General features: G+C 34.7%; 1 long non-coding RNA gene across 7 annotated transcripts in view; it reads right to left on the reverse strand.

Moving 5' to 3' along the window:
* Nucleotides 1-6332: 6332 nt before the first annotated feature.
* Nucleotides 6333-27942, reverse strand: part of LOC140611662 (uncharacterized) — an 89573-nt gene continuing 67963 nt past the window's right edge. For 3 of the 7 annotated variants that reach the window (XR_012012772.1, XR_012012769.1, XR_012012767.1), the window contains 2 exons: nucleotides 17689-17854; nucleotides 6334-8138 (listed from right to left, as the gene is read on the reverse strand). This is a non-coding gene — a long non-coding RNA (uncharacterized lncRNA). Of the gene's footprint in view, nucleotides 8139-10288; nucleotides 10436-17688; nucleotides 17855-27377; nucleotides 27557-27942 lie in introns of all 7 variants that reach the window. The other 4 variants (XR_012012770.1, XR_012012768.1, XR_012012773.1 and 1 more) reach the window with 3 other exon arrangements.

A 27942-nucleotide genomic window follows, 5' to 3' on the forward strand; every position in this document is an offset into this window, starting at 1 on the left:
GGAGACCCAGGAGGCATCTCAGGAGGGAGGATTTAGAAGACATCATTAGAGAGTTTGGGTCTAGAAGACTAAACAAGTGAGGATTTGTCCTGGATTTTTGCTCTCAGGGATAGGGTCGATTTCATTTTTGTGCATCTTAACAAATTTTAGGGTGCAAGAGGAACAAAGCACACCTAGGTTTAGCATGGGTAACCCTATGCTTAGGTAAAGAAATACTGGTGATACATGTTAGTCAAGACAGGGGCATGACTGGTTATTTTTCTGATTGTATTATACCCTTCTCTTTGTGTTCAGACATGATTCCTGAGTCATTTTGCTTTTGTCTTATCCCACCATAGCCACAGAATGATTCTACCCATTATTCTGAATTTTTTGTCAAAATTCTTTATGTTCAGAATCATAGGAAGTAGGGTTTTTATTTTTATTTTTTAGATTTTATTTATTTATTCAGGAGAGAGAGAGAGAGAGAGGCAGAAGCAGGCTCCTCACAGAGGAGGGAGCCCAATGCAGAACTGGATCCCAGGACCCCGGGTTCATGACCCAAGCTGAAGGCAGAAGCTCAACTGACTGAGCCACCCAGGCGTCATATAAGGGGGGTTTAAAAATGGTTGCCAATGTTCCATCTCTCCTGGTATTTGTCCCCTTGGGTAATTCCCTTCCCTTGACATGAGCTGGACCCTTAACATGCTTCAAATGAACATAACATGGTAAAAATGATAGGATACCACTTCTCAGGTTAGGTTATAAAGCTTATAATTTCCATGTTGCTAGCACCCTTTCTCTTGCTGGCATTCTCTTGCTCTTTCTCTTGACTTTGGGCTTTTTCACTTTATGGAAGCAAGGTACAATGTTGGAGAGGCTCACATGGCAAGGAACTGAGGGATGCCCCTGGCCAAGAGCCAGTCAGGAATTGAAGATCTCAGTCCAGGAGCCCACAGTGAAAAGAATCTTCCCCACAACCACATGAGTGAGCATGGAAGTATGTCCTTCTGCAGTAGACCCTGAGATGACTACATCTTTGGCCAACACTTTGCCTCCTATAAGAGACTCTGAATCAGAGGATCAGATAATCTGCCCTTGGATTCCTGGTCCACTACAACCATGAGGTAAAAAAAAAAGGTGTTTCTAAGTTTTTTTTTTTTTTAATTTTTGTTTATTTATGATAGTCACAGAGAGAGAGAGGCAGAGACACAGGCAGAGGGAGAAGCAGGCTCCATGCACCAGGAGCCTGATGTGGGATTCGATCCTGGGTCTCCAGGATCACGCGCTGGGCCAAAGGCAGGCGCCAAACCGCTGCGCCACCCAGGGATCCCTGTTTCTAAGTTTTGAAGTATGTTAGTTATTATGTCAGGAAGAGTTAATTTAGCAGTCCTGGACAGCTTAAACTTGTCACATTGTCAAGAAAGTCCTATCTATCTTTTGGACTGGCCCTTGGCCAGCACCTGAGACATTAACTCTGGGATATTCTTACCTAATCCATGTTTCTGTATGCCTGAGGCAGTAAGCCACATGGTACCAGTTGATCATATAGTTTATATTAACACAATGATTTTTTAAAAAATATTTTATTTATTTTTTTTCATGCAAGACACAGAGAGAGGCAGAGACATAGGCAGAGGGAGAAGCAGGCTCCCTAATGGATCCTCATGTGGGATTCCATGGGTCATCTGGGATTCCATCCGGGATTCCATCCCAGACCCTGAGATCATGCCCTGAGCCAAAGGTGCTCAAGTGCTGAGCCACCCACGAGTCCATACTGACACCATGATTTAGAGTGAACATCCAGTTTTGCTCTTGTGGGTCTGGAGTCTAGGTAGCTAGCTCCTAGCTACTTGGAGGTCATTCATACAAATGCTGCATGTTTTTGCTGATTTTAATCTGTATTCTTTTATCATACTCGTATTACAACTTTTCTGAGTCCTGGCAGACATAGCGATTCATTGAGTCAGATTGTAATCTTGGACCCTCAACACAGTTCCAGAGCAAGTCTAGCTGTCTGCTACCAAAAAAAAAAAAAAAAAAAAAAAAAGAGAGAGAGAGAGAGAGAGAGAAGGACAAGGAGAAAAGAAAGAAAACAAAGGAAAAACAAGAGTATGTAGTAAATGCATGGTTAATCTTAGCTTAGTAATTTTTGGCAGGCCCAGAAAAATAATCTACCTTAAGATCCTGAACCAGAACCTCCCCTTCCTGTCTGTGGCTAAGATAGGCTTAAATGACCTTCTTTTCCTAGCTTTTCTTTCTTCTTTTTATGAGTGAGATATAAATACTGATTTTCAAGCATGGGTACTACTGTTTTCGTTACTTTAGTACTTTTTAATAATTATAGAATATTTTAATACCTGTATCATTTTCACCCTGCCAATGAAATTTCTGACTACAAAGTAAATCATTACGGCAAAGTCTGTTTATTAATCCAGCTCTTTACAGTAATGTCTTTATTCTCAAAATAATTTGCTGCTTGCCAATTAAATTCTATTTTTTTATTAATGAGAATATCATAGTGACATAGATATGTTACAAAACCACTCTTTTTTTCTTCTTGAATATGTATTTACAAAATAAATCTGAAATTGAAGTTTTGAGCTTGCCTTTTGAAAGCATATTTGATCATTGTTGTATGTGTTCGTTTGAATTGATAAATAATTGCATTTTAAAGATGTATTCATATATATTTCACTATCCCTGCTCCATTATTAAATAAGGTCATCTTAGGACTTGATTTTACCAGTACTATCCTGGCATATGGACTGAAAGACTTTAAAATATTATATACTAAAAATAACAGATGTTCCAAGTGTTTTCTTTAGTGGGTTTAAAGTACTTAAAAACCTCTTTAACACACTCTCTTTTACTGAATCTGTTGAAACATCTATTTAATTTTCATATGATAACTATTAAAATTCATTCTGCATTATCAGCATAAGTGAACAAACATTATGTTTGTGAAGACAATTATCTCTTTTGAAAATAATGTTAAATTTTAAAGAATTGTACATTTTTCACGGAAAGAGACATAAGACATAACTAGTATTAAAATATTTTTGAAACTTAGACTATACCAAGCAAGAAACTAAATTGAGATTATTTTCTCTTGTACATGATGTTAATTTGGCTTTCTTTTGCTTTTAAAGATTTTACTCTAAAATTTTAATTTAATTTCATGTGCTCTGCTGTCATTCTCTTTTCCTGATTCTTAAAAATTTATGTGAAATTTATACCAATATATGGCAATTTTCTTTTCTTTTTTTAAGATTTTGTTTATTTGAGAGAGAAAAAGAGACAGGGAGAGCACAAGCAAGAGGGGTGGAGCAGAGGGTGAGGGAGAAGCAGACTACTGGCTGAGTCTAATGTGGGGCTCGATCCCAGGGATCATGACCTGAGCAGAAGGCACACACTTAACCAGAAGCCCCTATGGCAGTTTTATTTTCTGAAATATTCCAAACTCAAAAACATTGTTTGAAGCACAGTGCAGTTAACATGGACATTACTACATATGATATTTAAAATAATTAAATAATTAATAAAATGCATTGGAGATTGCAGTAAATGATAAACATGACAATATAATTATACAAGGAAACTATGTCTCTAATTCTGAACTTTATAGTATTGATATATTTATATTTTAACTGGAAGGAAAAATGCAATAGCATAGTGTATCCAAATATTAATGGTCAATAAAAAGTCATCAGCAAGGGTACTATTTACTTTCATGGTAAACAAAATAAAAAATTACATTTCAGAAAGAGAAATGCACACACAAACTATAGAAATGATCCCTGAAAGTATATGTATGTTGGCAAATTGAAATCCAATTTAAAAAAATAAAATTAAATTAAAACAAAACAAAAACAAAAACCAAGAAATGCACACACACACATGCACATTTGTGGACACAAATCTATTCCATATATAAATAAATATAGAGACAATAAATATGCATATAAATAAATATATTTATTTAAAGATTAGACATAGGGCAGCCTGGGTGGCTCAGTGTTTTAGCACTGCCTTTGGCCCAGGGCATGATCCTGGAGTCCCAGGATCGAGTCCCATGTTGGGCTCCCTGTGTGGAGCCTGCTTCTCCCTCTGCCTGTGTCTGTGTCTCTGCCTCTCTCTCTTTCTCTCTCTCTCTTTCTCTCTGTGTCTTGTGGATAAATAAATAAAATATTAAAAAAAAGATTAGAGATATATAAAAATGAATATTAAAATTCTTGAGTCTGCCACATGGGATATAGAGGTCATATGATAGATTTATTAGGTCAGCTCCCTTTCCACCTAACTGCGTAGCTTCTTCAGTAGTAAATCTAGTTCTAAGAGGAAGGCACTGTTTTTCTTTCCATTTTGCAGTTCTGGTGGTCAATAAGACTTGTTACATCAGTACTGAAGAGAAGGCAGGCAACCTACTAATTTCATAAATGTAATTATACATTTGCCCAAACCAGATTAGCCAGACAGTAATGTGATAGCAAGATTCACTTCTACATGGATTATTTATGAACCTTGTTCAAGATTATATGGTCATGGATAGAACTTTGCATTACTGGAAGAGACGGTGTAGTTACCATAGTGACTAAAGTGCTCAGGTGTGGGTTATAAGATATAACAACTACAGGTAATCTGGTATCTCAGAGATGCAGGGGAGTGTGGAACTTAAAATATATTGGGTGCAAATGAAATATATAGTCTTCCTGACAGCTCCTATAATTGAAGTCTGAAATCCCCAATGTATAATATAGCTATTTTTTCTTTTCAATTTAAGTATGCCTAGTTTTTAAAAAATATATAAAATATACTTATTAATAAGCTACGTTCAGGTTGAAATAGCCTTTAATAATTCCTTCCTGTCTCTGAGAGATATGCACTCTAATATCTTTAAAAAGAAGTTAAAGTTTAAATAATTTATTTTATCACATATTTAGTTTCAAGCTGCCATGGAAACTGCCTGAAGATTTTCTAAATAAACTATATAACATATAGCCTATATATTTGACCTTCATCTCCATTTGTCCCTTACACACTTAAAAAACAAACAAATGAGATATCGTATTAAATAAAAGGGAATGATTACTACCAAAAAATCCTTATGAAAAAACAGATTAATACTATCAAAGATGAAGGATTTCTAGAAGCCAGGTCCATTTCAGCTATTTTATACAGATATGAATGATGTACTAGTTAAGTAAATTTTCTCAACCCTTGGCATAGCTGGTCTTATAAAATGTCAGAAATAATCAAAGAGGTATGATCTTGAGTTCACTTGTTAAAGAATCAAAATCTGAATATGAAGGAGGAAAACTTTGGCAACATATTTGAAAGTCAAACTCTCTTTTGTGTTCCTAACTGAAAATAATTTCAGGCACCTATTATCCTAAGACACATGTAGCCATTTTATTTTATTTTTTTATTTTATTTTTTTACATGTAGCCATTTTAGATAAGATTTAATTTTCTTTCCAAATTATTTTTATTTTTCATTAATAAAATTTAATGAGTATGGGAAAATGTTGGTTGCTATGATTATATTACCTAAACTGTATAGTTCATAAATCATTTCTCTACAGCATTGTATAAGTGATAACATAGCATAAGTGCTAAACATAATGTGTTTCTATGTCTAAAATATACTCATATATATTAAATTTTTAAAATGTCATAATGCTAATATTTTGACTCCTAAAGTATTATTTGAATAACATAATTTTGTTTTATGAATATAATCTGTCCTCTTTAAGTAATATCCTTTGGAAATATCATTTTATATCACCATCGGAAGAGAATGTTAATTTTTTTCTTTTAAACCTGATACTTTTTATACCAGAACCAAAAAAAAAAAAAAAAAAAAAAATCTGTTCTGTGCTTCTGCAAATTAAAGTCTCCTGCAATGCAAACAATGTTTTATTAATAATCTTCTCTTAATCCAGTACAAATATTATTTCATAGTACTATTTTATGAAATATGACTATTTTAATTTTGTGAACTGAGTTTTATAAATAAGGCAATTAAACACAATTCACTAGCAATATTTCATTATTGTTAATGATAGTGGAAGGTCTAGAACAATTCTGCTTATGTCAGGCACTGTGTTAGGTGCTCCATGGTAGAGAAATGAGCAAAGCAAAGTCTCTGCCCTCAGAGAACTTTCTATGGTCATTATTAGAAGAAGTCTTAAAGTTAAAAGTAACAATTTTAGTAATATTGTTAATAGATGTCCTCTTATTTAATGTCTATTCAGGAGGACACACCAAGCTAAGTATTTAAGGAAATATTTAATACGGCAGCCTCACTGGGTAGTTATTTTAGACACAGTGTATGAAATATGGAGCATTAGGGTAAAACCAGATATTGAGATAGTATATTATTCATTGATGATGAAAAGCCAAACTTATTTATTTCAAGGTTTTACTCTTCTGCTCATAGCTTGTATATCATCGGGCAAGTTGTATCATTACCACTACTTTTGAATAACAAATGATACATTATTTTTACCTCAATAATAAACATATGACTATGTTTACATTTTATCCAGTTTGTTTAAAATATTTGACATGTCTTGTCTTATGATGTTACTGATATATCAGTCTATTTTACTCAGGAAACAGAAGTCATTCTATGTAATACTATAATCCAAGTTATTATAGGATTTAGGGGCTTACACCAGAAAGGGCAAGAAAAGCCAAAGAAGTACTCACAAAAGAACAAACCAAAACCAAAATAAACAAACAAAAACAAAACAAAAGAGGGAGGACCTCATGCTGAAGCTCCAAAGAGCCCATGAGGAAGCATCTGTGCATATCAGGTCCACTCAAACATCGAGCAACATCACCTGCAGAGAATCCTAACTTCTCTTCTCCATTGAAATCCAGGGTGAGGCTGCCATTTTACAAACCAATAACTAAATGGAAAAGGAGATTAGGGCAAATAGAATTTTTGGCATCTGTGAGCTAATGCAAAGGAGGTTTTGAATGTGGTGGCAGTGACACTGCAAGTTAACAAGTTAACAACAATTAAGACACCTACATCCCCAGTGCTCCGCCATGGGACTGGTATTCCTTTGTTACACGAGTAGAAGCTGAGACCCAAAGACATTACATGACTTGCCTAAGAATGCCAGATATTAAGTAGCAGAGTAGGATTTGAGGTCAGGGCTCCCTGACTGTAACACTTGTGTTTTATTTTAGCTGCTAGGCATACAATTTCATGGAGGTCCTGTACCTAAGATATAGCATGAAAAAAAAAAAAAGAATATTAAAAAAGACCTTCAACTGTTTTTTCACTTAAATTTCAAGAAGTCACCAAATTGGTATTGAACACATGAAATAATCATTGTACATTAATTTTTTTTTTTTTTTTTTTTTTTTTTTTTTTAATGGTGGGCAATTGAAAGTTAAGAGTGCTCCAAATTTCAGGTAATTCGAGTTTGTACCAAAGGACGGTTGTCACTAGAAAAGAAAATTTAACACTCTATAGTTTAAAACTGAGTTTGTCCAGCTATATTAACGTCTGAAGAAAGAACTCAAGGTGTCAATGTAATACTTACAATTTAAATGACAGTGAGAGGTGAGTGACCTTTAATAATTACATATAACCTACTCTAGTTCATTCACGGAAATAATACGCTTCAGATGCACGTAGACATTGGGAGTAAAATTCTTAGAACCCCCTGAAACGGTCTTTAGATTTTTCAAAATCACAAAAGGAAAAGGTACCCGGTTGTTTTATTCTGTTATGTTCCATCTTCAAGATGTATAGCCACTTTGTATGCAGAAAACCTTTTCAGGAGGAAGTTGTTGGAGAGGTAGTCAGTATGTAAATTCACTAATTAGATTACTGCAAATACCAATAACACATCCTGCTGTCGCTTCTTTAAGAAGACAGAGTAGTTTCCACAATGTATTCACTATAATGTAAACTAAATATTTGCCTGACTGCAGAACAGAATCACTATTATGGCAATCGGTAATAATGCGGATCCTGACGGTGCAGGCCTTCTGCATCGCCACTTATCTTCTAAATGAGTCAGGAACTCAGGGATGCCCTCAACTTGTCCATACGTAGGAGACGCGGTGCTTGGGTGGAAGAACCGAGATTTGAACAGAGCAAAGACTTCTTTAAAATGCCAGTTTGGGCTGAAATATCTGCAACAAAAATTTTAAAAAGAGCCATTGCAATTGCTTTTCTGCATTCAGAACCCCCTTAGGAGACATTCACATGCCTAAGATCTGAATCATGCAAAAGTTTTTTAAATCCCTGCATAGTCCATCTATTAGCGGGCAAAATAAAAGGATTTTCTCTCACTTTAGCTTTTACTAGCAGGTTTCTAGAACACAGCTTTCACTTAATTAGCATTTTTAAATGACATATCTGTAAAATATTATTACTGAGATAAAAAGAACATTCTATTAGGAAGAATAAAGGATATTAATAGTGGACATTATTTTGGGGTATTTGGGGGTAAGTCACAAAACTTTCTGAGCCTCAGATTTCTCATTTCTATAATAAGGAGGATGGGATGCTTTCTAATGGCCATACAATTCTATTTTCCCTTGATAGATAGTATAGATCTTATAGTTCTTGCCATTTTAGCAAACCATCATTGACTATCACATGCAAAGTGAGCTCCTAGTTTTACCTCTGCTCAAAAAAGGATTTCCTTTCAGGTTTAGGCTCTTAAATTGTTGACAGTTATATTTACCTCAGCATTTCTGGCAAAATCCTCACGCTCCATTTTTTTCCTTTCCCTTTGGCAATACCCCAGACCTTTCGAATCTTCAAATGCTAGATGTGTTTAGGATTTTTTTAATTTAATAAATTTATTTTTTATTGGTGTTCAATTTGTCAACATACAGAATAACACCCAGTGCTCATCCCGCCAAGTGCCCCCCTCAGTGTCCGCCACCCAGTCACCCCCACCCCCCGCCCACCTCCCCTTCCACCACCCCTAGTTCGTTTCCCAGAGTTAGGAGTCTTTCATGTTTTGGCAAACATTATATGGTCTCATTCATTTGGGGAATATAAAAAGTAGTGAAAGGGAATAAAGGGGAAAGGAGAAAAAATAAGTGGGAAATATCAGAAAGGGAGACAGAACATGTGTTCAGGATTTGAAAGATCATTTAGCTCCATGTTTTTGTTTTGTTTTGTTTTGTTTTTCAGAAACGCTGTTGGCATCTGATGGGGATCATTCTTTAAGCACACTTGTGCCCTCCTCACTATGGTGCATTTAGTGTCCCCAGGGCCCTGGTTCTAGATTCCAGTGGTACACGTCCCTGCCCCATCATTCCATCTCCACTATTTCTCACCTTGGAACAATTCAGTTAGCCTATATTAATTGTCACATGAGAATATGATGTCATAGGAGCTTGGGTTTTCTACCTAAATCAAAGACAAGTGTGACTAGATTCTTGAACCTGAAGCAAGGGTATTTTTTTTTTCTTTTTGAAATCACAAATCAGAATCTTTTCCAAAAATAACATTTCTTTGTAGCTGTAGTTTAATCTTTTATTTTTTCTTCCTAAAATTATAATTGGGACAAATATTTTATCTTAGTTTTTTTTTATTTTTATTTTTCAAACTTTTATTTAAATTCCAATTAGTTAACAACATAATACTAGTTTTAGGTGTAGAATTGGGTAATTCAACATTTCCATACAATACATCTTGGGTTCTTTCAAAAGCAAGGATTGTTTTTGCTTTCTTCTTCCTTACCCATTTCTTTCGATGACTCTCCAGGATTGGAGATTTATATTTACTTTAACTACCATTTTATTTAAAAGTCCATTAATATTTCATGGAAACTTGAGTTTATTCTATTTTCTTCAGTAACTTTACTCTCCGATGCATCTGTGTCTATTTTGAGGTTATGTATCTTGCTTTTGTCTTCTTTGCCAACTTCTTCAATATGTTCTCTTGGAAGGCTTTTTAAGATATTCGTTTCTTGCACTAGTGTGTGTGGGTTTTTTTTTTTTTTTTTTTTTGTTTGTTTAATTATCTGTATTCTCCACCAAGGCACACCTTGGATGTCTATGTAAACAGAGCATGAAGGCTTGCTCTACTTGTTTTTGTCCTTTGCAATTCTATTCTTGAAATACAGACACCTTAAGCTATAAAATAATACTCCATTCAACCAAAGTTTCCTAATTGGAGTGATAGGCCAATATATAACAAAAATATATTTTTCTGGAATCACCTTCTATGTCCTTTGGCCAAACACAGGAATCTCTTAATTTGTATGTAACTATGATTTGGAATAATTTTTGTTGTAGACATTATTGTCATGTTTTTATCTTACCTTTCCACATTTTTCCTCAACAAAATGATGTCATGAAAATTATTTCCCCCAATTAGAGTGTTGGAAGTAGTCTCGAAGTCTGTGTGGGTGTACAACCCCAGGCAAATCAGAGGTGCTCTGGCTCTTCCTGCCACTGTCAGTTAGCAGCTGTGTAATTTAAATGAATCCCCAGCCAAAAAAAAAAAAAAAAAAAAAAAAAAAAAACAACAACAACAACAACAAAAAAAAAAAACAAAAAAACAAAACAAAACAAAAAACAGAAAAAAAGTTTATGGAACCACCAAACTAGTGTAAGACAAACAAGTGGTAATTGCCTTAAAATGTCTCAAAGGAGAATTCCATAGGAAGTATTGGAAGCCCCCTGAGTGCTCTAGTATTATCTTAAAAGTGAATTATAACAATGTTTAAGCTTCTCTGCGACTTGATTTCTGTACCTGAAAAGCTCACATTTACTTGCCTAGTTTCCTTTGTTTCATCAGGTAATTGATTTGAGTACATTTTAGAAATAAGGATTAACATTTGGGGTGCCTGAGTGCTCAGTCAGTTAAGTATCCTACTCCTGATTTCTGCTCAGTTCATGATCTCAAGGTTCTGAGATCAAGCCCCTCACAGGGCTCCATGCTCAATGGAGAGGGGTGGGGGGTGAGGGGTGGGAGGGACCTACTTGAGATTCTCTCTCTTCCTCTCTTTCCCCTCCCTCCTCACACTCTATCACTCTCTGTCTCTGTCTCTTTCAAATAAATAAATCTTAAAAAAAAAAAAAGACTTAACATCTGAGACATTTTATAGGTAAGTTTCTCAGAATTTGGTTTTATGGGCTTTTGACTTGTCTTTTTGAAAGATTATAACAAGTCATCCTGGCAAGAGAGATTAACCACAGTAGAACGGGACATTGTGTTTCTTGTTATATGCACTTATCTATCATTTCCCTGTTTGAGTATATTTACATAAGTATTGGATTTATATGTGACAGATAGTTTTAACTTCTTGTGTCATTTTGATGAAAAATATTTTGGAGGAATCAGGCTCCTTATGTGTTTTGTAATTTTCAAGGATTGCAAAATCTACATAAATAGCATAGAATTTTTAAAGAGTAGAATAAAAATTCATTACAATTATATTGGTTCATCTAGCAGTCACTGGAACTAAACACTATAGCAGATGTAGAGCTATGTAAAACAGTATTTGCCTTCAAACATCAATGACTATTGGGATGAAAAGGATAAAAAAAAATGTCAAGAAAACCTACAATTGACCCTTGAACCACACAGGCTTGAACTGCATGGGTCTACTTATATGTAGATTTTTTTTTTAAGATTTTTTTTTATTTATTCATGAGAGACACACAGAAAAAGAGACAGAGACATAGCCAAAGAGAGAAGCAGGCTCCATGCAGGGAGCCCGATGTGGGACTTGATCCCCAGACTCCAGGATCACGCCCTGGGCTGAAGGCGGGCATTAAACCGCTGAGCCATCCAGGGATCCCCTATATGCAGATTTTTAAAAAATGAATACAGTACTGTATTGTAAGTGTATATTCTCCTCTTTTTGATTTTAATCAACTTTCCCTTTTTTAGCCTACTTGATTATAAGAATGCAGTATATATTTAACTTACAAAATACGTGTTAATTGACTATGTTTTTGGTAAGGCTTCCAGTCTATAGTTGGATATTAGTAGTTACATTTTTAGGGAGTCAAAGTTATTCGTGAATTTTCAACTTGGCAGAAGGAAGGAGTAGTGGCCCTAACTTCCATGTTGTTCAAGGATCAACTATACGATAACTGCTATGAGGATTCAAAAGAGCATTCACACAATGTGAAAAATCAGAAAATGCCCATGTAGAATAATGAATTTGGAGTTCTTGTTAACCATGAAGATAATCTGTTATTTCATAGACAAATGTTTCTAAGTAATTTAACATGGTTGCTGCTATGCCAAAGTCAGGTGATTTTTCGCATATTAAGTACTGAATTTTCACATATTTTGCTATGTGGCACACTTCCTTATTTTGAGATTATCAAAAATGTCTTTTTTCATAAGTTTCTTAAAAGTATTTTTTCATCTTGCTTTGAGATAATAAATGCCACTACAAATAGAGATGTTATCTGCATACTGTAACATTAATCAGCTTCACAGCTGGAGACAGTGAATTTCCCTAAATATAATTTGTCTGTGTAGTACAACATGCTTTATACTGTGAGGTCAGAGAGTGAGTTCAATCAATTACAAAACAGATTAGAACCATTGTGTGTGTTTGTGTGGGAAAAACGGAGAAAGAAATAGGGGAGGATCTAGAAATTAACTAAATAGTAGCACAATCATAATTGATTTTATTTTTCCTCGACTCCCTTTGAATCTTACATGGACATTCAAATTAAATAATGCTAACAGAAAACTACTATAGACCCATCCACAACCTTTTTCTATTTTTAAAAATTATACTTGAAGGCCCTGAAACAGATTTTTTAAAGCAATTCCCTTATTCTTTCATAAAAGTGCTTAAAAGTTCACTCTTTTCAATATTTAAGTTTAGTCTTAAATTTGACTGCTTATGCAAATCTTATCTGTTTCCCAAAGAGACTAGAGTGGTTGCTTTCTCTTCGAATTTTGTACATTCTCATTTCTATCACTCATCACACTTTATGGTTGATCATTGTTACTCATTTACTTTTTTCCCTGAGACAAAAGGGCTTTTTTTTTTCTTTTTAATTTTGCTCACTTTTGAATTTCTCTTGCCTCACACAGTGTTGGAAACTACAGAAGCATAATAATGTATTAAATGGATGAGTGAATTCTAATTCGTTGAACTCAATTGGTTTATCTTTGAACAACTTGCAAATTACTCCTCTGGTTATATTTTAAACCTCCCATGTTAACCTAATTTCCCCTACCTCCTGTCTCTCTCTCTCTTTCTCTCTCTCTCTCCTCCTCCTCTCTTATTCTTTCTCAGTTTCTCTGTATCTTGTTTCATGTGGATACTTAATCATCTATTAAACAAATAAACAAATATATATTAATGTCTACAGTATGTTGGGTCATGTGATATAGCAGTAGCAAAAAAAAAAAATGCTTCCTATTCTGATTCAGAATAGAATCTATCACATTTCAAGATAAAAGAATTTTACATTTTTGGTTTTTTTGTTTAGTTGTGGTGACAAAATATCAACCCAGTTATTAGGTATTTTTTCTGTATTTTACATTGTTTTGAAATCAATATATCATTGGGGAATCATGCAAGAAAATAAAAACTAGTATAGCATAACAAACCTGGTGGTTTTCCACCAGCCAACCTAGTCAGCAGACCCATTCTTTTTCTTTTTATTTTTAATATTTTATTTAAATTCAATTTGCCAACATACAGTATAACACCCAGTGCTCATCCCATCAAGTGCCCTGCTCAGTGCCCGTCACCGGTCACTCCATCCCCCCACCCACCTCCCCTTCTGCAACCCTTTGTTTCCCAGTTAGGAGTCTCTCATGGTTTGTCTTCCTCTCTAATTTTTCCCCACTCAGTTTCCCTCCTTTCCCTTATAGTCCCTTTCACTATATCTTATTTTCCATATGGGAGTGAAACTATATGATGATTGTCTTTCTCCAATTGACTTATTTCACTCAGCATAATAAATACTCTCCAGTTCCATCCATGCCCAAGCAAATGGTGGGTATTCATCCTTTCTGATGGCTGAGTAATAGTCCTTTGTGTATATAGACTACATCTTCTTTATTGATTAATTTGTTGAAGCACATTGAGGCTCCTTCCACAGTTCAGCTATCGTGGACATTGCTGCTATGAACATTGGGGGTGTAGGTGTCCCATCATTTCACTACATCTATATCTTTGGGGTAAATCCCCAGTAGTGCAATTGCTGGGTTGTAGGGTAGCACTATTTTTAACTTCTTGAGGACCCTCCACACAGTTTTCCAGAGTGGCTCCACCAGTTCACATTCCCACCAACAGTGCAGGAGGGTTCCCCTTTCTCCACATCCTCTCCAACATTTATTGTTTCCTGTCTTGTTAATTTTAGCTATTCTCACTGGTGTGAGGTGGTATCTCATTGTGGTTTTGATTTGTATTTCCCTGATGGCAGTGATGCGGAACATTTTCTCATGTGCTTGTTGGCCATGTCTATGTCTTCTTTGGAGAAATGTCTGTTCATGTCTTCTGCCCATTTCATGACTGGATTTTTGTTTCTTGGGTATTGACTTTAATAAGTTCTTTAAAGATCTTGGATACTAGCCCTTTATCTGATATGTCATTTGCAAATATCTTCTCCCATTCTGTAGACTGTCTTTTAGTTTTGTTGACCATTTCCTTCACTGTGCAGAAGCTTTTTATCTTGATGAAGTCCCAATAGTTCATTTTTGCTTTTGTTTCCTTTGCCTTCATAGTATCTTGCAAGAAGTTGCTGTGGCCAAGTTCAAAAAGGGTATTGCTTGTGTTCTCCTCTAGGATTTTGATGGATTCTTGTCTCATATATAGATCTTTCAACTATTTTGAGTTTATTTTTGTGTGTGGTGTAAGAGAATGGTATAGTCTCATTATTCTACATGTGGCTGAACAATTTTCTCAACACCATTTGTTGAAGAGACTTTCTTCATATTCATTGGATATTCTTTCCAACTTTGTCAAAGATTAGTTGTCCATAGAGTTGAAGGCCCATTTCTGGGTTCTCTCTTCTGTCCCCTTAATCTATGTGTCAGTTTTTTTTGCCAGTACCATACTGTCTTGATGATTAGAACTTTGTGATATAGCTTGAAGTCTGGCATTGTGGTGGTTTTCTTTGGTTTCCTTTTTCAACATTCCTCTGGCTATTCAGGGTCTTTTCTGGTTCCATACATATCTTAAGATTATTTGTTCCAACCCTGTGAAGATAGCCCATGGTATTTTGATAGGGATTGCATTGAATATGTAAATTGTCCTGGGCAGCATAGACATTTTCACAATATTTACTCTTCCAATCCATGAACATTGAAAAACATTCAATACTTTACGTCTTCCTCAATTTCTTTCATAAGTGTTCTATCTTATGGTTATGGGTGCAATTGTAAAGGAGATTGATTCCTTAATTTCTCTTTCTTCAGTGTCATTGTTAGTGTATAGAAATGGCATTGATTTTTGTGCATTGATTTTGTATCCTGCCACATTGCTGAATTGCTGTATGAGTTCTACCAACCTTGGAGTGGAGTCTTTCGGGTTTTCTATGAAAAGTATCATGTCATCTGTGAAGAGGGAGGGTTTGACTTCCTCTTTGCCAATTTGAATGCCTTTTATTTATTTTTGTTGTCTGATTGCTGAGGCTAGGACTTCTCGTACTATGTTGAATAGCAGTGGTGAGAGTGGACATCCCTGTCGTGTTCCTGATATTAGGGGAAAGGCTCTCAGTATTTCCCCATTGAGAATGGTATTTGCTGTGGGCTTTTCATAGATGACTTTTAGATATTGAGAAATGTTCCCTCTATCCCTACACTCTGAAGACTTTTGATCAGGAATGAATGCTGTATTTTGTCACATGCTTTCCCTGCATTTATTGAGAGGACCATACGGTTCTTGTCTTTTATTGATGTGATCTATCACGTTGATTGTTTTACAAATATCAAACCAGCCTTGCATCCTGGGGATAAATCCCTAGGTGGTGAATAATTATCTTAATGTACTATTGGATCCTATTGTTTAGTATCTTGGTGAGAATTTTTGCATCCATGTTCATTAGGGTTATTGGTTTGTAATTCTCCTTTTTGGTGGAGTCTTTGTCTGGTTTTGGGATCAAGGTAACAGCAGACCCATTCTATATTTCCTTGGACACACTTTGTGACCTCTAAAAGGATTGCTTTTGCCATGTAGAAATCCACATAATATGTAATAATGGTGTAATGAGGTAACTTACATAAAATATTTAGTACTGGCTTCCACATCCTAACTGGTCAATCTTTTTTTAAAGATTTTATTTATTTATTCATGAGAGACACAGAGAGAGGCAGAGACATAGGCAGGGGGAGAAGCAGGCTCCATGTAGAGATCCCGATGTGGGACTGGATCTGGGGTCCCCAAGGATCATGCCCTGGACTGAAAGCAGATGCTCAACCACTGAGCCACCCAGGCATCCCATAACTGGCCAATCTTTACAAAGTTTTGCTACTGTAAAAACTGTTATCACACAGAAAACTGCATCTATTCAACTGAGATCTATTTTTTCATTGGTCTGGAATTATGTTTTCTAAGATCATCTATTTGGATTACACAATCTTTAAAGACATTTCCTCAATTTTATTAAAATATTAGAAATATATTTATCATATCTAAAGTACCTTTATGAATTTTTAGGTCGTTTTATTTGTTTATGTAACTTGAATAAGGCTACACATACAAAAACTAATATACCCTGTTTATGTTTGTGCCAAATGACTATAAATAGACTCAAACTTGCCTATATGTATATTCTATATATTTGAGTATTTGAGTTACTTGAATCTATGAATGAACAGGCTAAGATACTCAATGTTATGGAACATCATTAATATAGTCTCAAAAGATTTCACGTTGCTTTTCTTGTTTACTACAAGGTGAATCATTCTGTGCATTCTTATTATACAGCCTATATTTTCAAAGTTGAATATATTGACATATTGTGATTATTAATATTTTAATTTTAATCTCTCATTTGCTCCAGTAATAGCTCTCAAGAACCATTGAAAATCTGCAAAACACAGGAGGTAAGGTAAATGCTCTTGGATTTTTTCTTTTTTTGGAGGGACATTGAGGATACGGGGTCATTCATTTATTGAATTGCACATGTGACCCTAAAAACAGCCAGAAAGGATCAGTATACACAAAAAAGCATGGTTTCACATAAAAACATTAACATAAGTAGAAACTGATAATTCAGTTTTTAGAACTAAACAACTACAAGAGTTATTTTATCATGCATAAGAAAATAAAGACTACAAATATTGCACACATCTCTTCGAAGTTTTTATAGAAAATTTCCTATAAGATTTAAATTCTAGCAAGGACTTTGGCATCTGTTTTGGGTCCCTGTTATTTCCAGTTACTTTAAATGATTCTGAAACAAAACGAAAAAACTAAATTTTCAAAATGCATGGCCTTAGATGATATTTACTTGGCCTTTAGCAGTGAGATATCAGCCTAATGAGGTAGCAGCAAATGTTTGGCATGTGTAGAACCAATCTGTTTCTCAAACATTGTTAGTCTTGTCTGTTTCAATAAATGCCCATGTGAATGGAAATATTTTACTTCCACTATAGGTACAGAGGTAGGTAATTGTTGCTCAACATGGCCATTATTTAGTATGAATGAAAGTCACTTGTTTCCCAAATGAGAGAATCAAGATGAAAATAGGATTACAGATAATGCCCTGGCACCCTAATATTTTGACTTACCTTGTTCCTAGGCTATTTTTGTCCAATTCCAGGCTGAAACAGGAAGTCACAACATAGTCACCTTCTTAAATATCCACTTAGTATGTATCAACAACTGGGGCACATTGTGTATCTGTTAGACTCTGGCATGAAGGAAGGTGCCTTGTTATAGAGTGTTCTCAATTTCCTGCATAACCGTAGAAAAGAACAGGTCATAATAAATCTACTGTAGTTGTCTAATCTGTTAACTAGATTGGAAGGGACATAGCAATGTCAATGTTCTTATACTGCCCATGAATAACAATAATAAAAATTACAAAACAAGATATTATACTTCCTAGTTATTTATATGAGTACATTTTTCTAGATTCAGCCTTCATATTTAATACTCTGGTTTTTTAGGTCTTTTCATCACTATTTTTATGTCATTATAATAGAAGCTGATATAATGCCTACAAATTTATGAAGATTTAAAATGAACTGCTATCGTAGCCACAAAACAGACATATCTGCTCTCACAAGAGTATACTTTTGGCATATATTAAATTTATTACAAAGTTTTCAAACCATTTCTCCCTGCATATAATAAATTTTAAAAAGCAATTTAGAAATTACTCATAGAAAAGTGAATTGCCTAGCAATCCCATGAGTTAAAATTATGTCCTTGAGAAATCATTTAAAATAAAACAGACTTCATTAAATGAGGAAAATAAATCCCTCTATTAACATAGCACCCAAACTCTAACAATACAAGTAATAAACCGCTAGAGGCCTCGAATCATAAGATTCTAACCAAGGTTAATTTATTTAATATTTTGAACACTGAGAGATTGTAGTCTAGAAGAAAGAATACATTAAGTCACTATGTTATCAAAATATCATGGGAAAAATAACAACTTTAAGTTTTTAGTATCCTTCTGCTAAAGCCCCCTTAAGTTGGCAATAGATGACTAAGTTGAAAAGAATATTTGATCTAGAAGTTTGGAAATCTTTGGGGGTGTAATGATTAAATCTCTATAGCCTTCTTCTTAAATATAGAGAGTAGCCATTCACCCAAAGGTTTTAGAAAAATAAATAAATAAATAAGAAATTTAAAAAAGCAAAAAATATTTTCCCAGCAAAGTAATTCCCCTATTGCTCTTTGAAAAGCATATAATGAACACTAAATAATTTATTTCCAAATGCAAAAATATCTTCAGAAAAATTCATATTAATCTAACTTTCATTCACTTCAAGTCAACAAATGTTTATGGGATGATATTTATAATATGCAAAATTCTATGCTTTACATTCCTACGGGATTTATAAAGATAAGCTAGATATATTCTTGTTTTGAGGCAGTAAATATAGGAAGGAAATTGAATTACAAGGGAGTGAGATACATCTTTGCAGAGCCTTGAAGAGTCATGATGACATGAGCAAGCAAAAATAAATGGGAGATATTTCAGATAGAAGGTAGCACTAGAAATAAGAAAAGATGGAGGTTACTGAATATGTAAAACTGATATAAACTTAAAACCTGTTAACTTCTCATAGAAGATGACTACTTCCTCATGTATAGACATACTGTCTTTAAAGCAATGCAAATATTTAACAGACTAGGTGTCAGGCACTTGGGTGTGTGTGTTGCACATAAGAAAATAGTGCCCCTTCCCTTTTATTAATAAAATAAGTAACAAAATTAGAAATAAATTCTGTCCTTTGGTGACTAGAATAGTTCTCTTCTCACTGCACTACATGATCCTTTATATTACTTTTGGATCATATTCAATGAGCCCTTCTCCTTAAGCAAAATACAAGCTTAAGAAGCTAAACATTGTGGAATTAGAAGAAACTCCAGACCTCAATTAACTGATGTGAGACTACTCAGTTAACAAATAGCTAAAACACTACTGCCCAGTTAGGTTTCAGCTATATCTAGTCATATTAAATAAACATGGAATAAAGGAAAAGGCAAACAGAAGTCAAAGTACAAGGTCCTGAGAGAAAATCATTAACAATGATGAGGAAGACTTTTAGCATGTGGGTTCACACTAAGTCATAAGCCTTAAATGTGGTAAGGAAACTGTAATTTGGATTTTCAAATACATATCCTATTAAATTATTTTTGTGACATGGTCTGAAAAGACCCTCAGTTAACATAAATTAGAAGAAACAAAATAAATTATCAATTAAATTTATTTTGTAAATTGTTTCAGTAATTTGATTCAACAAGTTTCACCACTCAAGAATATTTATTGATGATACACAAAACTAGAAAATTAGCAAACAATTCAATAAGAGTAGATCTCAATGAGCCAAAATATCACCAAAAAAAAAAAAAAAGAATTTTTTGGAAGTAAACTTTAAATGTTTTTTCATTATTAGTCTATATTTCAAAATTTACTCCCTTTTGCTATTCATATTTTTATGTACATCTCCAGTTGATAAATAATCCCTTCCTAAATATCTCTTTTTCTTAGAGGAAACTTTTATTTTTGCTTTTGTATTTTGTCAGGTTTTTAGTAATTTAAGAATTCAGCAAATAGTAACATTTTAGCTCTTCTTTCACATTAGCAAGTAAGGAGTTTGACAAAGAGAACCAGTACCTTAGATAGTCTGTTCAATTTTTTGTCTATATGGGTCTGATTTTGCAGGTACCCAATACCAACCTCTGGTCAGTGATTTGCTAAAACAAACTCACAAAACTCAGAAAAAACATTGTATCATGGCTGCAGTGTGTTGCAGTGACAGCATGTAGGCAATATATCAGAGGGTCCAGGAGAGAGACACCAGGTGTAAGCTTCCAGGTGTCCTCTCCTAGTGGATGGTATAGACAGGCAGGGCTTATTTCTCTCAGCCACCGTGTATGACAACATACATAGAGTATTGCCAACCAATGAGTTAGATGTGGTTTTTATGGAGGTTCCGTGATCTATAGCTGGCTGTGTGGCTTGCCTTTATTCTCCAGCCGTAACAGAGAGCAAGCTGATAGTCATGGCCCATGCTTGTCACAAGTCACATTATTATCAAGAACTATCCTTTTTTTGCCCAAATCTCTGTGGCAAACAAGGATGCTCTTGCTGGACAGGATAGTCTAGGGACTTAGATGTCACCTCTTTAGAATCAGGCAAAGGATAAACCTTTATTTTTAATTTTTTAAAATTATTTATTTACTCATGAGAGGCACAGAGAGGGAGGTGGAGACACAGGCAGAGGGAGAAGCAGGTTCCCTGCTGGGAGCCCAATGTGGGACTCGATTCGGGATCCTGGGATCATGCCCTGAACCAAAGGCAAATGCTCAACCGCTGAGCCACACAGGCATTCCAGAATAAACCTTTAATGTACAGAGTGGGCATACTTAGACTTGCTGAGTTAATCATTTCCTACACAATGGGATTAACTTTTTGTTTAAAAAAATTAAAACACTCCTCCTTTAGATATTGGAAACACCAAAAGTTGGGGGCAGATAAAAAGATAGTGAAAACAGAAAAGATATTGTTGATAGCAAAGCCAGCTTAGTTTTAGACAGTGTTCTACACCAAATGTCATTATTTTGTACCTCTCATTGATTCCTCAGAACACAGTCATCCGGCTTCTCTTTTCACCACACTCAAGAAATCTCCCTCATCACCCGTAAGGACATATACAACAACTCAGGATCAAAAGTCCATTTAATTTTTCAGTCTTTGACTTTAATGAACTGAGGATCACAAATCATGCTATATTTTATTTGCATTTTTGACTGTTTAAAAATATGTGCACAAAGATCCACAGTATTTACAAGTGTACAATGAGAAATACTACTCCTGAGAATATTTTCAAACTTACAAAATAATCGCTGTTTGCAGATCCTGTATGTCCATCCAGAAATTGTCTACATACACACGTGCACACACACACAACTCCGTTTGTCTCCATTATTTATTCCAAGTGAAAAATAAAATATATGAACCAATCTGTTCCTTTTACTTAGCATCTAACTGTGAGATATTTGCAATGAAATATAAAGATAAAACTTCTGGATTTGTACAACTTCAGAGACTATTGATATATGACTATGGTATATTTTAGGATATTTAGGTTGTCGTAGTTTTGTTCTTTTAATATTTCTCAAGCTACTATGATAAAAAAAGACTCGTTTTTTTTCTTCATAGTCTTTGAATTTGCATGTATTTATTTATGTTTATCAACCATCCACTTTTCTTGTTTTTATATTCTTATTGTAGCAGAATCATTAGAACTGTAGTCTGTCACATTTGCTGTAATCATGTATTTCCTTTGTTTTGTTTTTATTTTTACTGCTTTTTTGGTATAGTTTCTCTACCAAAAAAATTCCATAGTGAAATTTTGTCTTTTCTTTTATAGTTTTTGGGTTTTGATAGCAGTTTAGAAAGAATTTCCAAACAAGATTATGAATAGTATCTTTTTGCATTTTTCATGCATATTTTAGTCCGTACCATTTCTTTTTTTTTTTTTTTTTAGGATTTTATTTATTTATTCATGAGAGACACAGAGAGAGGCAGAGACACAGGCAGAGGGAGAAGCAGGCTTCCTGTGCAGAGCCTGATGAGGAACTCGATCCCAGGACCCCAGGATCAGGACCTGAGGCAAAGGCAGGCGCTCAAACCGTTGAGCCACCCAGGTGCCCCTGGTCTGTAGCACTTCTATGTTTTGCAATCTATATTAACATTCACTTTCTGGCTTAATATATTTTGAATTTTTATAACTTTTTCATATCACTTGAGAATATAATGTAGTCTCTGTTTTCAGGGGCCAGAATTTAATAGTAGCTATTTACCCCAACTTATTTAGGTCCTCAGACTATGACCTAATTTCCCGTTGTTTACTTGCTTTGTATATTTTTAGAAATAAGTTAAAATTCTAACATCATTATGAGTTTCTGTTAATTTCTCCAATATAACTTCTGTAGGGTTTGATAAATTTTGATTTTATTATGTACTGCAAGTTTTTCTTTTAAAAATAATTTCAATATGAAATTCTCTCTTTCATTTTGTTTAAAATTTTGCCTTGGTTTCAAACTTCTTTATTTTTATTTGCATTGTTTGGTATGCCATCTTTTTCTAAGACTACGCATATCACTTTCAACCATATTAATAATATGCTTTAATTTAGCTCTTATTCTATGCTTTGGATGTTTCTTTAATTTTTATCTTTTACTATAGCTTCCACTACTGTCGTGAATGTGTGAATGAACATGTATTTGTGGGGTTTTTCTTGCTGAATATTTAAAATTTTGACATTTTTATTTTGACAGATGTTAACATCTACACTTTTAAGTAATATTATTACACTTCTGTTAGTGAATTTATCAGCATTAAAGAGCAGCACAATGTTGATTTTTCTCATTCTAATCATTGATTGCTAATCCTGAAAGAATATGAAATCAGCATACCTAATTTATCACTTTGCCTCTCACTATTCTAATTTTCTTTTCTGTAATATCATTTTTTATAACTCCTTTTTAAAATTCCATAACCATAATTGGCATAACTGTTTAGAGAAAGACTTGAGGGTGCTATGTATACTGATTTCTCTCATTCTGCAGATAAACCTTTAGGCTTGTCTAGATTGTCTTAATCCTTGTTTTCCTTTTTTGAGTATTCTTAAGACATATTTTCACAATCTCCTCACTCTAGTTGGACATCTAAGATCAGCTTTATTCTTCCTAGGCAGTAAAGAATTAACTTGGAAAGTCAGAGTTGTCCACAACCCATACATTCCAAAGAAAAATTGGTCCTTGTCTGGGAAGTAACCTCTAAAAGTCCTTGGAATATCCTGTCTGAGTGTTTGTTTCTCTGAGGGCCTTGGGCCAGGATGCACACACTAGGCTAAGAATGTGGTTTATAATGGGGGCCTCAGGCCATGCAGCATCAGCTTGACTTCTACAGGGATAGGAGTCTGAAAGTCAGCCATGCTAATATGAGTGACCTCCCAACAAAAGACCTGGACACCAAGGCCCATGTGATCTTTGCTTGTTGGCCATACTCCATATGTGTTGCCGTATGTCCGTATATATGAACTATTACTGGGTAAAGTAACTTTTGTCTGCAAAACTTCACTGGGAGGAGGAAACTGGAAGTTTTGCTTGGTATCTCCTAGACTCTGACCTAGGAGTTTCTTTCCTTAGCTGATTGTATTTTTTTATTTCTGTTTTTTTTTTTTTTAAGATTTTATTTATTTATTCATGAGAGACCCAGAGAAGGCAGAGACACAGGCAGAGGGAGGAGACTCCTCACAGGGAGCCTGATGTGGGACTTGATCCCCCATCCTGGGATCACGCCCTGAGCCAACTCACCTTCTGAGCCACCCAGGTGTTCCTCCTTTGCTGAATTTAACTTGTATTATTTCATTGTAATAAAACATAACTGTAAGTAAAACAGCTTTTATAGATCCCTGAGTCCTACCAGTGAGCCATTGAATCCAAGGGTCCTAGGACCCACCCCCAACAGTACCCCTGTTACACTTACCTTGACCTTTTTTGGCTTTTGGGGCATGAAGAGCAAGAGGGGTGTTTTTTTCATTTCAGGAAATTGTTAATTTCATTATTTGCTTTCAAATGTGATTCTGTTTCAACTTTTCTCTTTTTCTTTGAAGAATGCAAATTGTGGTTGTATTGGCTTTGAGTTATCTGTCACCGATATATATTTTCTCTAGTAATTTGTAACTTTTGATTTAATTTTTTCCTCCCCTTGTTTTTTATGCCTAGCTTCCATGTCCTTGACTGTTTAAAGCTGGTGCCTATTTTCCTTTTCTGCTGCACCTACATGAGGATCATTTCTATGATTATTTTATTTTTGCTTCCATTATTTTCTGAACTCTTCTACCATCCTTTTCATACTACCTTTGTATATTTTCTTTGCATGTTTATTTTAAACAAATAATATTTTATTTAATTTGATTGATTTCTTATAGCATTTACCCACAAATCTGTGAGATGGCTTTTCTAATATGTAATTTTTTGGTGTATATCTTATATCCTCCTACCCCCTTTCCCTCTGAATGTTTCTTTTTCCTCTTGTCTTTTAATATCTTTTCAAAGATCCTATACTGGTTCCTTTGTGATTTTTTTTTGTTCACTTTTGAAATGTAGGGTTACTTTTTTGAGCTGGCTGTTTGCTGAAGGGTGGTTTAAGTGCGGGACCAGACTAAAGACCTGGGTCAGTAGGCCACATGGACTTCGGCCCATTTTCTCTGAAATCTTCCTCATGAATACTCTCTCTCAGAATAATTCTCTGCTCTGGTGTAGAAGGAAATAAGTAGAAAATGCCCTAAAGCCTTGAATGTTCCTGTCCCCTGCAGTGATTTAACATTTACTTCTGGTGATCTGACCAAGACTATCCTTAGCAGTGAATTCCGTTTCTTTTTCTTTCTCCCTTGTCCTGTTGAAAAGTTAGCTACATATTACAGAGAAGCAAATCTATATGTTTTCTTTCTTAGCCTTCTCTCCCATCTTATACTTTTTAAATTGTCTGAAAGTAATTGTTTAAATCAGTTGAAACTAAGAGTGGACTGAAGCGATTGTGCTTTGCTTGTTTTTAACTAGAGTTTAGAAGTCATTTTTCAATATACCTCCCATTTCTTTTCTAGTCACCTTGCCACAGCGTCAGATACTATTCTGGGATGATCTGTAAGCTCTCTCAGGCTCAGCAATAAATTTGGGATTTGTCTCTCAAGATGTATGTTGCTCACTGACCAAAGTCCTTTTAGTAGTGTTCATCTCCTACATTCTTTCTGAGAGTTTCCAAAGATGTTTGATGTAAATGAGAGTTAACTAGCCCACAAATTCACTACCATGTTAAAATAAAATATAAGCAGATCTCAGAATGAACATTGTCTCATGCATAAAAAGCCAACAAACATTTATTAGACAATAATAGAAACATTTTTGGAATAGAAAGCATCTCATTTGAAATATTCTAGGAGTTTGGCAAAACCCAACTTGACAACTTCATATGAAAAGTCCAGATAAGCAGAGAATAGTATTCTGGAGGCAAGACTCTGTTATCCTTAAGATTACCATCAGGGAAATAGAAATTCTTCAAAATCAATTTCTGGAGAGAAGTATGTGTAGGGATCAAGCTTCTGGCTTGCCTAGATTCTTAAGGAAATGGTGAGTATTCAAAAAAAAAAAAATTCAACTTTTCCAAGCTTAGTGAATTTAAAATTGAGAACCTGTTTCTAATGCATCATGTTATTTAACAAATCAGTGCTTTCACTAATAAAAACTCATTTGTACTTCAAATTCTCTAACGAGGAAATACTCAACCATTGATCTAGTTGTACGAAGTAGGAACAGCCGGTACTACCTTGAATAATAGCCTTTCTGAAATGATAACAGCTAATCACTCCTGCAGGATGTTTTTCTGATTGCCCCTACATAGATTTGAAGCTTAAAATAACTGGTATATACTTACTAACATACTGTCTATGTTACTATGCTGAAATCTTGAAATCTTTAAAAATAGATTACAGACAAGAAAAAAAAAAAGTCCAATTTACTTTGGGAGAAACTGGCTCATTTCCCAAGATCAGCTTTCCAGCACACAAAGTACCATATTGTCATTACTTGTGGTAGTTCTTTTTTTTTTTCATACATTATATATTTAAATGATCATTAACTGTATCGTGGAAAAAAATTTGGGATTTGAATTCTTAATTTTAACATATTCAGGCAGATTTCCCATCAACCCCTCATTCTTCAATCAAGTATTCATATATTCATTTTTGTGAGTTTTGCTTCCTTTTATCCCTTTCAGTGATTTTCCTCCCCTGCTCAATTTTTTTCATTCGTTTTAATTATTTTTTTTTAGTTTGTTATCATTTCAGGAGTTATAGAAAATATGCAAGAATAATTACCCAACCCAAAAGCAAGTGTTCAGTTCCTCAGACTTTTTTTTTTATCTTGCATGAATCCCAAATTCTGTCAGTGTCAGAACACATGGCTATTAATTTGTAAAATGCCCCTCACTTGAGCTTGGCTGGTGTTTCCTGGTGACTAAGTGCAGGTTAGACCATTTGGCAGGAACATTACAGGATATATTTTACATCTTTCAATGTGCATCATATCAGGGGACACGTAATGTTCATTTTTCCTTTGATCTGTCATCTATAAGCTGGAGACTCAGGAAAGCCAGTGGTGTAGTTTTGGTCTGAGTCTTAGAGCCTGAAACCCAGGAGAAGTTGCAGTTTCAATTCTAGTCCAAGTTCAGGAGCCTGAGAACCAGGAAGCCAGTGGTGTGAGTTCCAGACCCAGGACAAAAGTAGACTGATGTCCCAGCTCTAAGCAATCAGGCAAAGAACATGAATTTTCTCTAACCCTGCCTTTTGTTCTACTCATACCCTCAATGGATTAGATCAGACCCAATAGCACTGGAGAACACAATCTGTGATACACAGTCTACTGATTCAAATGCTAATCTCATCTCAAACATCCCCACAAAAACATAGAGAATTAATGTTTAGCCAAATATCTGGGCATCTCATGGTCCAGCCAAGCGGACACATAAAATTAACTGTTACAAATACTATTCATCACTTGCAAGCCCAGAAAGCTGGGATATTTACTGGATTACTCTTCAGTACTCACCTACTTCCCTCTACTCCCTTCACACTAAAAATTCACTGAGAGATATAATTAGTACTTCTCTTATGACTCTCAAATATAGCTTCTCTTTCTCATTATTTCATCAACAGTCTTAGGTACAAACCTGGTAATTTTACAATACAGTACTGTAGAGATTTTCTAACTGATCTTTAGGGCCTTGTCCTTTTTCAATCGCTCACATGTAGCTCCAGTGTCAGGATCCCATAATATAAGATCTGTGACAGCAACGGCCTCTTTTATACACCATGGTTCTAAAACAGCTTTTAGTACATAGGATGTCTTCTATAAATATCAAGTGAAGAAAATAATAGAGTGAAATTTGAAAATGTAATTTCCAATCCCAAATTATCCCAAGACTTCTAAAAGACTTACAAACGTTCTTCAAGCACGTTAGCCTAGCAAACAAAACACACATCATTTCAAATTCATCATCTATGACCATTTAATGTCCTCTATTGCTCTGGTGATACAAAATGATTGTTTTTCCCTTAACCTGTCAATCTATTTTATAACAACACTGTTTCATAAATGCTGTTAATTTGATTCTTTTTTGAACTAACTATAAACTTACTTATATTTCAAAAATGCAGATCAATTCTTGCTTGATTGCAATGCACCCTCTGTTGTCACGTAGATTTTTTGGCTTGTGTGTCTGTGTGTGTGTGTGT

Source organism: Canis lupus, chromosome 20 (assembly GCF_048164855.1).
Source record: "Canis lupus baileyi chromosome 20, mCanLup2.hap1, whole genome shotgun sequence".
NCBI classification, from domain to species: domain Eukaryota; kingdom Metazoa; phylum Chordata; class Mammalia; order Carnivora; family Canidae; genus Canis; species Canis lupus.